Source organism: Heterocephalus glaber, unplaced genomic scaffold (assembly GCF_053883595.1).
Source record: "Heterocephalus glaber isolate CG9 unplaced genomic scaffold, H.glaber_assembly_v1.0 deba00001547, whole genome shotgun sequence".
NCBI lineage: Eukaryota > Metazoa > Chordata > Mammalia > Rodentia > Bathyergidae > Heterocephalus > Heterocephalus glaber.
The window spans coordinates 4478813-4492233 of NW_028258340.1; the positions used below are offsets into that span (position 1 = coordinate 4478813).

At 39.3% G+C, this 13421-nt stretch overlaps 1 protein-coding gene and 2 pseudogenes across 6 annotated transcripts in view; 1 reads left to right on the top strand and 2 right to left on the bottom strand.

Moving 5' to 3' along the window:
- Positions 1-13421, top strand: part of Efhc2 (EF-hand domain containing 2) — a 261879-nt gene that overhangs the window by 104490 nt on the left and 143968 nt on the right. The window lies entirely within an intron of this gene.
- Positions 1781-8439, bottom strand: LOC110347058 (3'-5' RNA nuclease TATDN2 pseudogene; annotated as a pseudogene). The gene is made up of 2 exons (XR_015442425.1): positions 8256-8439; positions 1781-8061 (listed from the first exon to the last, which is right to left on the bottom strand). The product of XR_015442425.1 is annotated as a 3'-5' RNA nuclease TATDN2 pseudogene (transcript).
- LOC101704111 (adenylate kinase isoenzyme 6 pseudogene) lies at positions 11970-12535 on the bottom strand (annotated as a pseudogene).

A 13421-nucleotide genomic window follows, 5' to 3' on the forward strand; every position in this document is an offset into this window, starting at 1 on the left:
AATTCCACTTGGTATACTGTAGATGGGTCATATTGAAGAAATATACCCAAACCAACTTGCAATTTACTTCCTAAGAAAGTGAAAAGAATTGAATTGGGTGTTTAGGACAACCTGCAGGGGCTTTTACTCGGCTTTCTTTCCCAACTGTTGATGGCTTTAGAGTGCCACAAGAAGGCCTAGGAAGCAAGATCGAAGCAGGCACACAAAGGACTGGCCATTGTTCTTGGAGCGGAGGTCAGGTCAATTTATGAAATGTGTATTTGGAAAAATGTAAAAGTTTCCTGCTGGGGAGTACTCATTGCCTCAGCGCCTCCCCTGCTTTTCTAGGAAGTGTGGTATCATGCTATATATGAATTTATATCTCTCAGCTTCCTACTAAGAGGAAGAATCTGAGAACATTAGGGTGGATGGTAAAATGGAGTGGAAAGGGACCCACCTACTCTATTTTGGGAGAAAATCATCCTGGATAGACTGCTCTTTTTGCAAGAATGAATAAAGAAACTCAGCATAAGGTTTCTGAAAAGACTGCAACATAAGTGAACAGCACAGTGTTCAAGAGGCAAAGGAAGAAAAATACTTACTTCAAAAGTATGTTTTCTTTAGGAAATGAGTATTTCTGCTAACAATGTGCTTTGTGTTTTCTGTTGAGTAAAAGGAAATATGTAATACAAAATAAGCAGTGAAAGCAAAACCTGTGAAGTGAAAGCTGGAAGGAGAAAATAGAACAAGAGAATAAATAATTAAAAATATCGCTCAGTGAGGCTTTAGGCAAAAAAGCAAAGAGAGCTTGCTGATGAAGAAATATGAGTAAAGCAGCATGCATTATATGGAAAAATACCCTAAAACTGGGGAGCATGGGATGAGTGACGGGGAAGGCAAACTTGAGAAGGCCTCACAAAAATAAAGGAAAAAAATCATATGTAAGAGCAAGAGTTTAAACCTTGCTCGCCTGTAGTCCCAGCACTTGGAGGCTGAGGCAGGGAGTTTGAGGCGAGCCTGGGCTACATAGTGAGTTCAAGGTCAGCCTGAACTACACAGCAGGACCTGTCTCAAAAAAACAAAACAAAACAACAAAAAAAAGAGTTTAAGGTTGGACAGAGGATGGAGCGCTAGAATGCAGAGTTATTCTTGAAGTTATCAGAGGTTAGATTAAAAGCAGCTGCATCAATTAAACATATAATAAGAAAACAATAAAAACAATCAACCTTTGAGACCAAAAATGTAGATATGTAAAATGAATATTTACTCTGCAATAGAGAAAAACCAAACAAAGAAGCAGACCAATAATAATTCATGTCCCGGCAAATTTTGTTATTAATTTTAAGGTTAAAGCAAAGACAGTACCAAATATTCTCATAGAGAAAGTAGTGAAGCCTCCCCACCCGCAAGGAGAAGTTGCAGTACTGTATTAGATGCCAGGAGACAAAGCACAAACTTTTAGAGGAACAGGTTTGTGACCCAGAAATTCTAGTCTCAGGCAATGTGTTTATTCATTAGTGAAAACAGTAGAAAGATGATCTCAGTTATGTAATTTATCATAACCATGCCATCCACATAGTTTTCCTGAGAAAAATGCTTGAAGGTATATTCCAGCTAATTAAGAAAAAAAGCAAATTAAGCAGTTCAACCATGGGAAAGTCATGAAATAAAAGGACTAGTGGTGAGCAGTGGAATGAAACATATAGTAATTATGAAATATAAATGAAATTCAAAACAAAATGTAAACATTTTAAGTATTTATTGAAAGATAAAAGAATTATCAACAATAATAAAAGGTACCTTAAATGCAAAATAAGGACAGAGAAAAACATGTTACTTTATTCAGGTGCGTTTCAGTAAATAATTTTTGGAATTAAAACTGACTCTAAAAATTAAAAATTACAAAGCATACAGTTAAACTATCTCTTAGTCAGGAGGACAAACCTGTAAATGTTCTTCATTTAACTCTGCTGATGAATAAACATACAAGTTTTGTATTTTTAACTTGAAAAAAGGCCCATAAGTAAAAATACACTAGAACATTAACATTTTATATTGGTTTTTAGTGAGATTTTCATGGCATATAAATCTTCTTTTAAGTATGAGTTTTATAATTACAAAAACATGAGTTATTTAAAAGCATTTGACATAGCTGTATGATCGAATTATATAAAGGGAAGATACCAGCAGTGGGTTCTAGATAATAGAAATATCCCACACTTCATTATGTTACCATTTACATATTTTTGTAATGCATATGTATTAATTTTATAGGAAGAAAATTAAACTCTTATCAAGATAAAAATTCTACGTATTCAGCAGAGTTAAATCATACAAATTTATGGTATTAAATGGTTTCCTTCCCCCCAAATTAAAAGTAAACTAATGTTTTGCTTAAGACATTACAATAAAGCAGAAAGAAAAAAAATAACTTTAAAAGCTCAAGCTTATAAATCAGTATACAGAATAGATCTGAATTAAGCAGAAGCAGTCTCAAAGTTGATTATTTAAAGCAAACAACAGAATTAACAAATGCACCTTAGTAGTTTAGAAAAACAAAAGTACAGAAATTAATGTATGTAAATGACATTCAGAAGTAAAACATATACCAGCTTATGCTATTTGTGAATGCTGTAGTAAATATTAATTAGCAAAATTGACTCAAGGAATACAATGCTGGAATTGGTCAATAACTATGGAAATGTTGGAGAAAATTGCCTAAGTGCTACTCCAAATGTTAAAGTGATTTTCTCTAAGTGGATGAATTATGTGCTATTCCCCCCTTCTTTCTTTTTAAGTGTGTCAAAAATTCTGCATTAAGCAGGTACAAATTTTGAAGTTAAATATGAATAAAGACAAACTGCGAAAATAAAATCCTTGTCTCAAGACAAGAATTTTTTTTTTTTTTTTAAAACAGAGTCTGGCTATATAGGCTGGCCTTGAAGTCACTATGTATCACAGGCTGGCCTTAAACTCGTGGCAGTTCTCCTGCCTCACCCTCCCGAGTGCTGGGATTACAGGCGTGTGCCACCATGCCCGGCAAGATAAACTTTTGAACTTTAAAGGCAGAAACAGCTGCCTTTTTTTTTAAGTGCTTGGGAATGGAACCCAGAGCTTTCTACATGCTAAGTGTGCACTCTATCAGTGACCTATACTCAGTCTTACCTTTCTAAATTAAGTGAAGCAAAAAAAAATTTTTTTTTTTTTTTGGGTACCGGGGATCGAACTTGGGACCTTGCGCTTGAGAGGCAGGTGGCGGATGAAGCAAAATATTGATGTCTTCTGAAAGGACTGCTGAGGTTCAGGGAGGCTGGTAATGAAATGGCCTTGAGAGACCTGGTGACTGATTCTAACTAGTGGCCTCAGGACCACTAATGGCAAATTGAATTTCTAGATCACCAGCTGACTTCATGGCTCTTTGATAATAAGAAAGTTGACACACCAAGGGGCACACAAACAGATAAATGCTAATAATTCTAATAAGTTTCAATGGACTATCTATCACTTAAGGAGAAAACTATTTACAAAGTGCCTCAAATCTTGCATATTTGCATTTCAAGTTTTCTTTTTTTGTTAGTAACATGAATAGGTGAAGTGTTCTTTGCCCTATTCATGGAATAAGTAAATGAAGATTGTGACTTTTTTTTTTTGCACCAGGGATCGAACTCGGGACCTTGTGCTTGTGAGGCAGGTAGCGGAACCACTGAGCTAGATCCCTGGGCCTGTGAGTTTTGATTTAAGCCACGCAGATGGGACGACATTGCTTCTTCCCATTTCTAAAGAAAGTTAAATTATGGCAAGGTATTCTCCTGCATGTTAGAGACAGTGCAGTATGTGTAGTACAAACATTTGCCATAAAATATGTAGAGCAGGCTAGAAAAGTATTTTTCCTATATAAAAAGTTTTTGTTTTGAAAGGAAAAGTACTTTCATTGTATGTGTAGATCCTATTTATCTTGTTGAATGTGTACTTATAATTGCAAGGTTTTTTTCTGCTTGTGTGTGTGTTATGCCGGGGATCAAATTCAAGGCCTAGCATATTCTTGGCAAGTACTCTACCACTGAGCCACATCCCCTGCCCTAAATGCAACTGTTTAATTCACACTCATCTTTGAAATGTCTACCTGGCAATGCCATTTTGGTAGGCACAGTTAAATGCCACTGCAAAATGTGGTCAGGGCATTATAATCAGGAGTGAGTGAGACGGCATTTTCTATGCTGGTATTCCCCCTACTATTTCATCAGTAACTGAGAAACATCTTTTGGGGTCCTTATAGTGTTACTGGTGTATCAAAGGACATGTGCGATCCTATAATTAAGAAAAAAAACTTGCAAAACTTTGTACAAGTTAGTACTTGCCTAAAATGTGTGTATGGAGCCCTGTTTTCTACCATTGTTTAAAACAAGCTCAGGGCACCTGTGTGTTGTGGGACACACTTTAAGCAATGTTTGTTTCAAAGGGGTATTACATAGAAAAAGCTTATCTTAAAACACTGGCTTAGTGTTTCCAGGTTTGTCTTGAAAACTATCATCAAAATGTTCTCTGCAGTAACAACTTCCATTCTACTAAAGGAAAATGAAGGATTACGGCTTTTTTTTTTTACATCTAAACTTTCTTTTTTATCAAAAGACTTTATTTTCAACAAAGGGGAAATCTATGATAAACTTAGTTTTATTTATAGAAAATACGAACTGTCAATTTCCTAGTAAGGATTGACTTTCTTTTCATTATGTATGACACCTAACAATAATATATATAAATAGCATGCCTTTAATCTTTGCCTTGGCTTTTGAAGTAGAGGGGTGTTGGAAACATGATGGCTTATTTCTCTATTTCCTTCCTAATACTGCCCTCTCTCCTAATATTGTTATTAACCTCTCAAGTATTAATGAAGTCATAGGAATTCAAGAAATCTTTTGCTGCCTGTTGTGTTTTAGGCACTAGTCTAACATCAACGATTAAGTGCTGAATAAGGCTGACAAGCTTGTAAATTTACAACCTAGTAGTGGGAAGATAGCCAGTGAACAGACAAATAAGTTAACAACAGTAACTCTGGCATAGGCTAAGTGCTAAGATCAAAACAGAACAGAGTCAGTAGGTCTTTTATCTCCCAGATTGGTGGCCAAAGAGAGAGAGGGCTTCTCTGTGGAGGTGACTTCTGAATTGAGAACTAAACGGTGAGGAGCCAGCTGATTTTTCTGGGTCCAGCTAAATGAATACAGAGGAAACCAGAGAAGTCTGTAGTACTCGATTTCCAGGGATTCAGTTCTCAAGAGTCAGATTTTGCCTTTTTAAAATGACATGCATGCCTCATCATCTGACTTCGGATTTAGGTGTGTGCTTTGGCTTACAAAGTTAAATTTCACAGCTCAAATGTTTTTCCAAAACGTGAGTCATATTCTCAGGGAGAACTGCTGTTTGCCAAGTGGACAGCTGAAGTACTTCAGTTTCTGTCCTTGTAGATGCTTTCGAAGTCCTTCTGAAGAACAGTATTTCTAAGTGCTAAACATTTGAACTTTAAGAACCAGAACAGTTTCACTGAACAGACGCTATTATTATATACTAATTTACACAAATGTTAGGAGTTCAGATTCAAGACTCATCTCAGTGGCAAAGACTCAACCTTTATGGTTGGCTCTTAAGAGCCTCCACGGCCTCCTTGCCATGTCATAACTATTAACTAATTTTTATTTATCTAAATTAATTTCTCTTTACATTAAATGCTAGTTTTATCTTTAGAAATAAGAAACAACTTGAATAACCACTGAATGTATGAATTATTAAAAGTTTGAATTATTAAATTCCTGTAACATGCTTTGAGAATAAACAGAGCAAATCACCTCACTTTTAAAGTTTAACATTACTTAAAAAAAAAAAAAGCAGGAGAGTGATTTTAGTCACCAACTGCTCAAAAATAGGCTGCAGAGAACTCTTTCTTATTTACTATTTAGCATTTTGGCTGAAGGTAGAACCTTAATAACAGCAAGGGCTGTTCTCCTTAAGTCCTCCTCCCATCACAGTGTACCCAACCCTACCAGCCAGAAGCAGAAGTCTTATGAAGAGGTTTTTAGGAAGATATCTTTTTTTCTGTTTCCATGGAATCTTGAATGTATTGTTGACCTGGGACACAGACAGTGTTCAAATCCAGTCTGTATTTTGTCAGGCTGCTGGTCTCCCTTTTTTGGAAGACTCCTGACTGTGTCCTTTTGGATTAAAGATTGTAGAGGCGACAGGTATTCTCATGCAGAGTGGCTAAGATATGGGAAATTGGCTCATCTTTGATTCTGGCGATCTCTTGCACTGTATACAGGGCCAGACCCGGGTGGGAATACCTGCAGAGGCTTTTAGGAACCTGCCGTGGGAGAAAGTACGGAGCATCAGTTTCAACGAGAATTCTTTCCAGTGGGATCTTTTTCAGAGCTTCTTGGACCTGCCAGGAGGAAGTGTAAGTTAGAATTGCTGTGAAGCCCACAGACAGGTTGGGGAAATGGTTCAGCAGGGGCTCAATGACGGGGTAACTGCCAGTGAAGCAATGCCTGTGGATCTTGTAGTCAGGGGGCACATATTTCTTCATGATGCTCAGAAGATCTTCATCAGCATCTCGGCAGTGGATCAACAATGGCAGCTTGAGAGATACAGCCAGCTTCAGTTGTCTCTCAAATATCCTGAACTGTTCCGGGATAGGTGTGCTGCACTTAAAAGAATAATCCAAGCCCATTTCTCCAAATGCCACAGCCTTTGGGTGCTGTAAGGCACGCAAGACATTTCTTTCTTGATAGTCATTGTAGTGGCGTGCAAAATGAGGGTGACAGCCAAAGGCCCCCCAGACCAGATCTTCTTTCAATATCTCTTCCCATAGACCATTATATAGGGTACGAGGGTCACAGAAATCAGTGATGCAGCCCTGAAATGTCTCAGGGAAGGAATTGCTATAAATTTTTCTGAATTTGGCAAAGGTCCCTTGGAAAGATAACTTGGAATACAGCAGGTCTAAGTGACAGTGAGAGTCAATGAAACCCTTCGCTTGGTGTAACCGCGGGTGACTGCTCGGCTGGAAGCCAGATGCATGTGCCCCATCGGGCCACTGCAGCATCTCCTCTTGATCGATTATCCCCTTTGAGGTTGCTTCTAAATTTCTGGAGAAAGGAAATGATCCAGAATTCTGGGGTCTATCTTCTTTCACCTTCATCTTTCTGGGCAAATTTTGGGAGAGAACTGCAGAGTAGGTATAAGCCCCCACGAACTTCTTGCTGTCCCTCTCTGCCTGGAATGTGGTAGTGGTGCTGCTATCACCACGGTCCATGTGATAATGGGATGAATGCCTGAGACTGCTGATCCAAGAGCTGGTGTAGTCATTCCAAGGGCTATAGTACAAATTAGGCTGTTGGATGCCACAGTCATCCTGGAGGGGTGAAGGCAGTGAAACTACTGGGAGGAGCTCTGAGGATGGCTCCTCCCGAGAGACTCTGACTGTGGCAGTCTCATCAATATCATGCCAATTGCTTCTTGAAGAAGGGTGCTCGAGCGCCATCTTCTCATTCGGCTTTAGGATTAATGATTTGAAGTCATCAAGATCCAGAAATTGTAGGGGTGAAGTGCAATTTTCACTCAAGACTATCCTTTGTTTGCCAAGTGGCTTCTCATTGAGCATTGTACCAGGAGATAAAACCACTTCCTTTTCAGCTGAGCTGCTCATCTTTGGGGCTGACTGTTTCTGAGGATGAGAGGGGGTGTTCCTGGCTGGCATCGGAGGATCGTTTTGCACTCTCGGTTTTGCACTCAGGGCACGCCTCCCCTTTTCTTTCCCCTGGAAGCCCTGGTGGATCATTGAAGGGCCTTGCTCTTCAAGCCCATTCCTCTTTTTTTGGAATTTCTTTGGTTCCTCATTTTTACTTTCACCCTCAGCTTTAGCTGTAAATTTAGAGTTCTTGGAGCAATGGGAACTCTTTTTGCAGTTGTGGTGGGAGTTGCCCTGTCGAGAAGCCATCTTTTAGAAACGGGTGCGTGGCGTGCACAGAGGCACTGCGGATTCCACGAACTACAGGACCCAGGTCAGCGAGGCTGCTCCAACCACACCTGGGCCTGAGGGGACAGGGGAGGAAGAATTGAGTGGCTAAATGAGCCCCAGAAAAACCTCCACACAAGGTCCACAAAGTTTTCCTCTTGTAGGGTTCAGTCCCCAATACCAAAATGAGGGGTTTTTTTTTTTTTAGGCACTTGAGGTTCCCTGCCCCTTCCAAACCCCCGGGGCGGTTGTGTTTGTTAGGGGATCTTACCTGAGGGCCGTCCGGGTGGTACTGGAAGTCTCGCTGCTGCTGCGGCACCTGAGGAAGTTTTTTCCGCTGCTTTTCAAGAGTCTTAGAAATGCGAAAGTACTTCTATTGCAACTCAAAAGCGGTCTGGAGAAGTCTGAGATCTTGGATTCACAGAATAGCCCTCGACCTGGACGTGCCTCCCAGATTGCCAGACACAGTGGATTGTGCTGGAGCTACTTCCTGTGAAAGCGCCCCTGCCGCTGCGGCGTCAAAGTGCTTCCGGATCATCATCAAAAGTGCAACATTTCCTCTGGAACGGAAGGAAGGCTCTTTGGGGACATAGGGGCCCTCCAGTGGACTAGGAGTGTTAGGGATCTGCCCCCGCCTCTGGCTTCTGGCCCAGGGGGCCCTGATCCTCAAGGGTGAGCAGAAGCACAGGGCTGATTCCGATTCAGGAGCTGCACAGGACAGCCCTGCCAGCGTCCACTCCCCCTACCCCCCACGCGGGGCCAGGCGAGTCCGGAAGCCCTCCCGAGGGGAGTACGCCCTCTGGCCCTCCTGGCCACCCAGTGGTTCCCGCCTCCCAGGCGCCTCGCCCGGCCTTGGCCTGACCTTGCTGCTCCATCACTGCTGCCACCGCTGCTGCCATGTTGTGCGGTTGGTCCCCCTCGCCCCCCCCCCCGTCTTTTCGAGAAGCATAGTTATGGTTTTTAAAGCAGAAATATGCATGTTGAAAAACATAATTGTGGTATATATAACCATTGTTAGTCCTTTGTTATTTACAGTTGACATTACTGCGTTTCCTAAGTATGTATTTTTCTTACTATTACATAAAGCCCCAAAACATCACACTAATGGCATCTTAATAATAGTACATAGAGGTGCCATGATTTCTAAAACCTTCTTTTTATTACTGTTTAGGTTTCCTCATTTAGTTTTTTCAATAATAATAATAATAATAATAATAATAATAATAATAATAATGCCACAGGGCCGGGGATTTAGCTCAGTGGTTTCGCCGCCTTCTGTGCAGGCGCAAGGACCTGAGTTCGATCCCCAGTACCAAAAAATAATAATAATAAAATAATAATAATAATAATAATAACAATAATGCTACAAAGAACATATTGGTACATTTAAGTTTTTTTCCACTTTCATTTGTTTCTTTGGGCTGCATGCCCAGAAATGGAGTTCCTTGAGAGGATGTGTACAAATTTCTAAATGTTTCCTCATAGCACCACATTGCTCCAGAAATATCGCAGTTATTTAAAATTCCACCGGAAGCCAGCCTCAGTGGTGTGAATCTGTACTTCCAGTTACTTGTGAGGCTGAGGCAGGAGGATAACGTGAGCCCAGGAGTTTGGGCTAACCTTAACCCTAACCCCCCCTGAAAAAAACTCCCCAAATCCATCCACGATAAAGGGTCCACTTAGTAGGAGATATACAAACAAACCCGATGTCCCATTGTAATTTTCTTTTTGGTACCGGGAATCGAAATGAGGACCTCGCGCTTTACAGACAGGCTCCGTGCCGCAGAGCTACATCCGCGGCCTCATCACACTAATTTTATTTTACACAAATTTCTTAGAGTGAATATTTTCTTTTTATTTGTTGACCCTCCCTTGAATTTTGTTGATGCTCTTTCCTGGTTTCTCTTCTATGAAGTTTTTCCCCTTTTGGTACTTACTGTGAATTGAACTTAGGACCTTCATACTGAATTACCATGCCCTCCTTAGCCCTTTTTAAATTTTTAAATTTTTAAATTTTGAACCAGGGTCTTGCTAAGTTGTCCAGGCTGGGCTCGAATTTGTGATCCTCAGTGTCAGGCTCAGAAAATACTGGGATTAAGTGACACCATACCCAGCTTTTAGGGTTTGTTAATTTAAAAAACTTTTGACATATTTCCTAAAATTTTTTTCATTGGTATATTTGCTTTTTGTTTATATTTTAGTATGTATTGAATTTACAGCTTTTTTTTAAAGTCAAATTTTAATTTTTTCTTTCATGTTTTTCTCTTTTTTTCTGTAAACCTCGTTATCCTTGTACGTGAGGATTTGACATTTTTAAAAAATTTGTTAATGAGGTTAATTTGTTTTATGAAAGCTTCTGATCTGTCTGGTATTTATTTGGGGTTATAGTTTATTTTAGATGGGGATATATATTCATGCTTTTCCAAGTTAGTCCTTTTTTCCTTTTTTGCTTATTGATGTGTGATTCCTACTTCATTATGTGTTAAATGTACTTTAATAGAATATTTCCAGATCATCTATTCTTTTCACCTATTAGTATGTCTCTTGTTACTCTGGTGTGTTGCATTATTTTAATAATTGAAGCATTAAATTAAGGTATAAAATCTGGGAGAGGTAAGTCTCCTATTGCCTCAATTTTTTTTTTTTTTTTTTTTTTTTGCGGTACCCGGGATCGAACTCAGGACCTTGCGCTTGCGAGGCAGGCGCGGTGCCGCTGAGCTAAATCCCTGACCCTATGAGCTTGTTTGGTGTTTCTAGCAGGGAAGCGCAGCTACTCATATACCCCTGACCAAGGAAGAGATCCTCCTCCATGGGGGTAGTTGTCCTCTTCCTCCTAGAGCTTCTGCAGGGATGCATGTGGAGAGAGGGAGACACATGGATCGTGAGGTGGGAAGAGAGGGGACACCAGTGAGGCCTGGCTAGCCAGATCAGCCGAATAAACCCTGGCGATCAATGGGGTAACAGCAGCAGATAGCCCTCACATCCTGTTTATTTTATCAGATCATTTGAGAATTACTTTAAGTCCCTCTAAAACACCAAAGAAATATCTGTTTGAGCTGGGTGTGGTGGCACACACCTTTAATCATAGCAGTTCCAAAGCTGAGGCAGGAGGATCCCCAGTTTGAGGCCAGCCTGGGCTACATAGTTCAAGACTAGCCTGAACCACAGAGAAACCCTGTCTGAAAAAATAAATTAAATAAAATAAGAAATATTCAGGGCCGGGGATGTAGCTCAGTGGAGCTGAGCCTGCCTTGCAATCACAAGATCCTGAGTTCGATCCCTGGTATGGGTGGGTGGGGGGAAATATCCACTTGAAATGTTATTTTACTCTGCTCATCCAGAAAATACTTCCTATATCTTTTTAATCAAGTTCTTCTGTATCTTCCAGTAAATATTTTGAGTTTTATCTGGGTCACAGTTTTAATTAAAAGTACTTTTTAAGTGTTTTATAATTTTTTAATCTATTGACACATACTTTGCCTTCCATGGTATTTTTTAATTGGTTGTTGCTATTGCATGAGAATAATTTTGATTCACTCGTGGTTATTCTGAAATATTTTATTCTTAGTTTTTCACCTTTTGCCTACACCATAATTTTCTCTGTCCATGATAATTTTTTGTCTTTCTTGCTAATATTTTTACTTCATATCTTTTTTCATTGTCCAGAACTAGAAACAATATTAAATAATTTGCTGGCAGTGGATGTTATTTTTCTGGTCTTGATTATGGTAGACATACTGTTTAATTAAATATAATGTTGGCTCTTTATGTTGTGGTTTTTTTTTTTTTTTACCCATTTGATCAGATTTGTTTAGCAACTGATGCGTATTTTAAATGCTTAATAATAATTATATTCATTATATTTGTGATTGTTTAACTTTCTCATGGAGAAAAAGAAACCCAGGCATAAAAATACCTGCTGGGCTTTCCACATAGTTTTGGTTTTTACAGATACTTGGAGGCCATGTCTACAAGGTGGGCAAACAGGCACCACCAAGTGACCAGTCACGCGTTGTGACCTTTGACCCACTGCTCAATCCATCTCAAGATCTGGTTTATGTTGTCCTCTAGCTCTTCAGGCGTATTGCTGGGCAGCTGGTGCACAATATCTTCCTAATATGATAACATGGCCTCTTCATAAAGAACTTGAAAAGTCTCACACTCGATACGGTCTCCTAGTTTCTTCTCATTATAACCCCTTGTTTCAAGTCTTTTGTACAATATACTGTTATCTGTTCTCAACACAAAAACTGCATGAAACCATCGTTCAGGAAAGAAATCACAACCATGATAGTCAACAATAACTCCACTTTCTGCCATTTGGTTCTCTAACTCATCAACTACTTTTTCTTTATCTAAAATGGGACACCCATGCTCTTCATTGTAGCCATTATATAATGCCCCTTCTTGAGCTACATCACCCACATTAATGTACTTTAGTCCTGATCTGGATGCAAGTTTTTTGCCTAGTGTGGTTTTTCGAACTCCTGGTGTACTGGTGATCAGGATGTTCGGAAGCACCATAGTTCCCGACTCTGCGGCCCGGGTGCGTCAGCTCGCTCTCCTAGCACACTGAGCTATGCTGTGGTTTTAAAGCAGGTGTTTTTGCAATCATGTTAAAGAATTACCCTTGCATTTTAAAATGAACGTGGTAGAAAGTGGTATGAGATCATAACATATTTGCTCTTATTTCCTAATTTGGAACCGTCTTTGCATTTGTGAGGAGAATGCTGATTGTGTGTGTGTGTGTGTGTGTGTGTCTGTAGCTTATGATTGTTACAGATTATTCTGTTTTATTGTATTTTAGACTATTTCTCTATAAATCATAGTAAATCTGTAGTGGTAATAGTTGTTTCTTTTTTTCCTTTTTTATTCTATGAAAAAAAGAAAATTTCATAGAAAATTGAAAATCACTGGAGCCCATGCTGAGAGTTTGTGCTTTCATTGTGTGGGTGTGGCCCAGAACCAGGATTTCTGAAAGCTAAGCTCTACAGGCCTTTCTTTTGTGCAGCCAGGCTGAGAACTACAGCTCCAGGGTTTGCATGTTTTAATGAGTTGACAGTCTGGCTTGGAATTCACCTGCAGAGCTTTCCATATTATTTTGGTATCATAAGGGGAATTACAAGTGTAGTAATTTTATTTTTTTTGAAAGTTTGAAAACTCTGTTAGTAAATCATCCTGGTTGAAACATTTGTTCAGGGTAATTCTTTGGTCATCTTTTTCACATCTGATTTGGTTTTAGTTCATTCATTGTGTTTTTGATGTCACAATTACTACAGAAAATCATTTACTTGTGAATTTAAAATTCATTTTCATGTCTAATTATGAGATAATTTGTCTTATAATTTATTGCATTTGTCATGATCTGTCTCATTTCCGATTATATTTTTTTACTATTAGCTTTGCTAGAATCTTACCTATTTTGTTGATTTGAAGA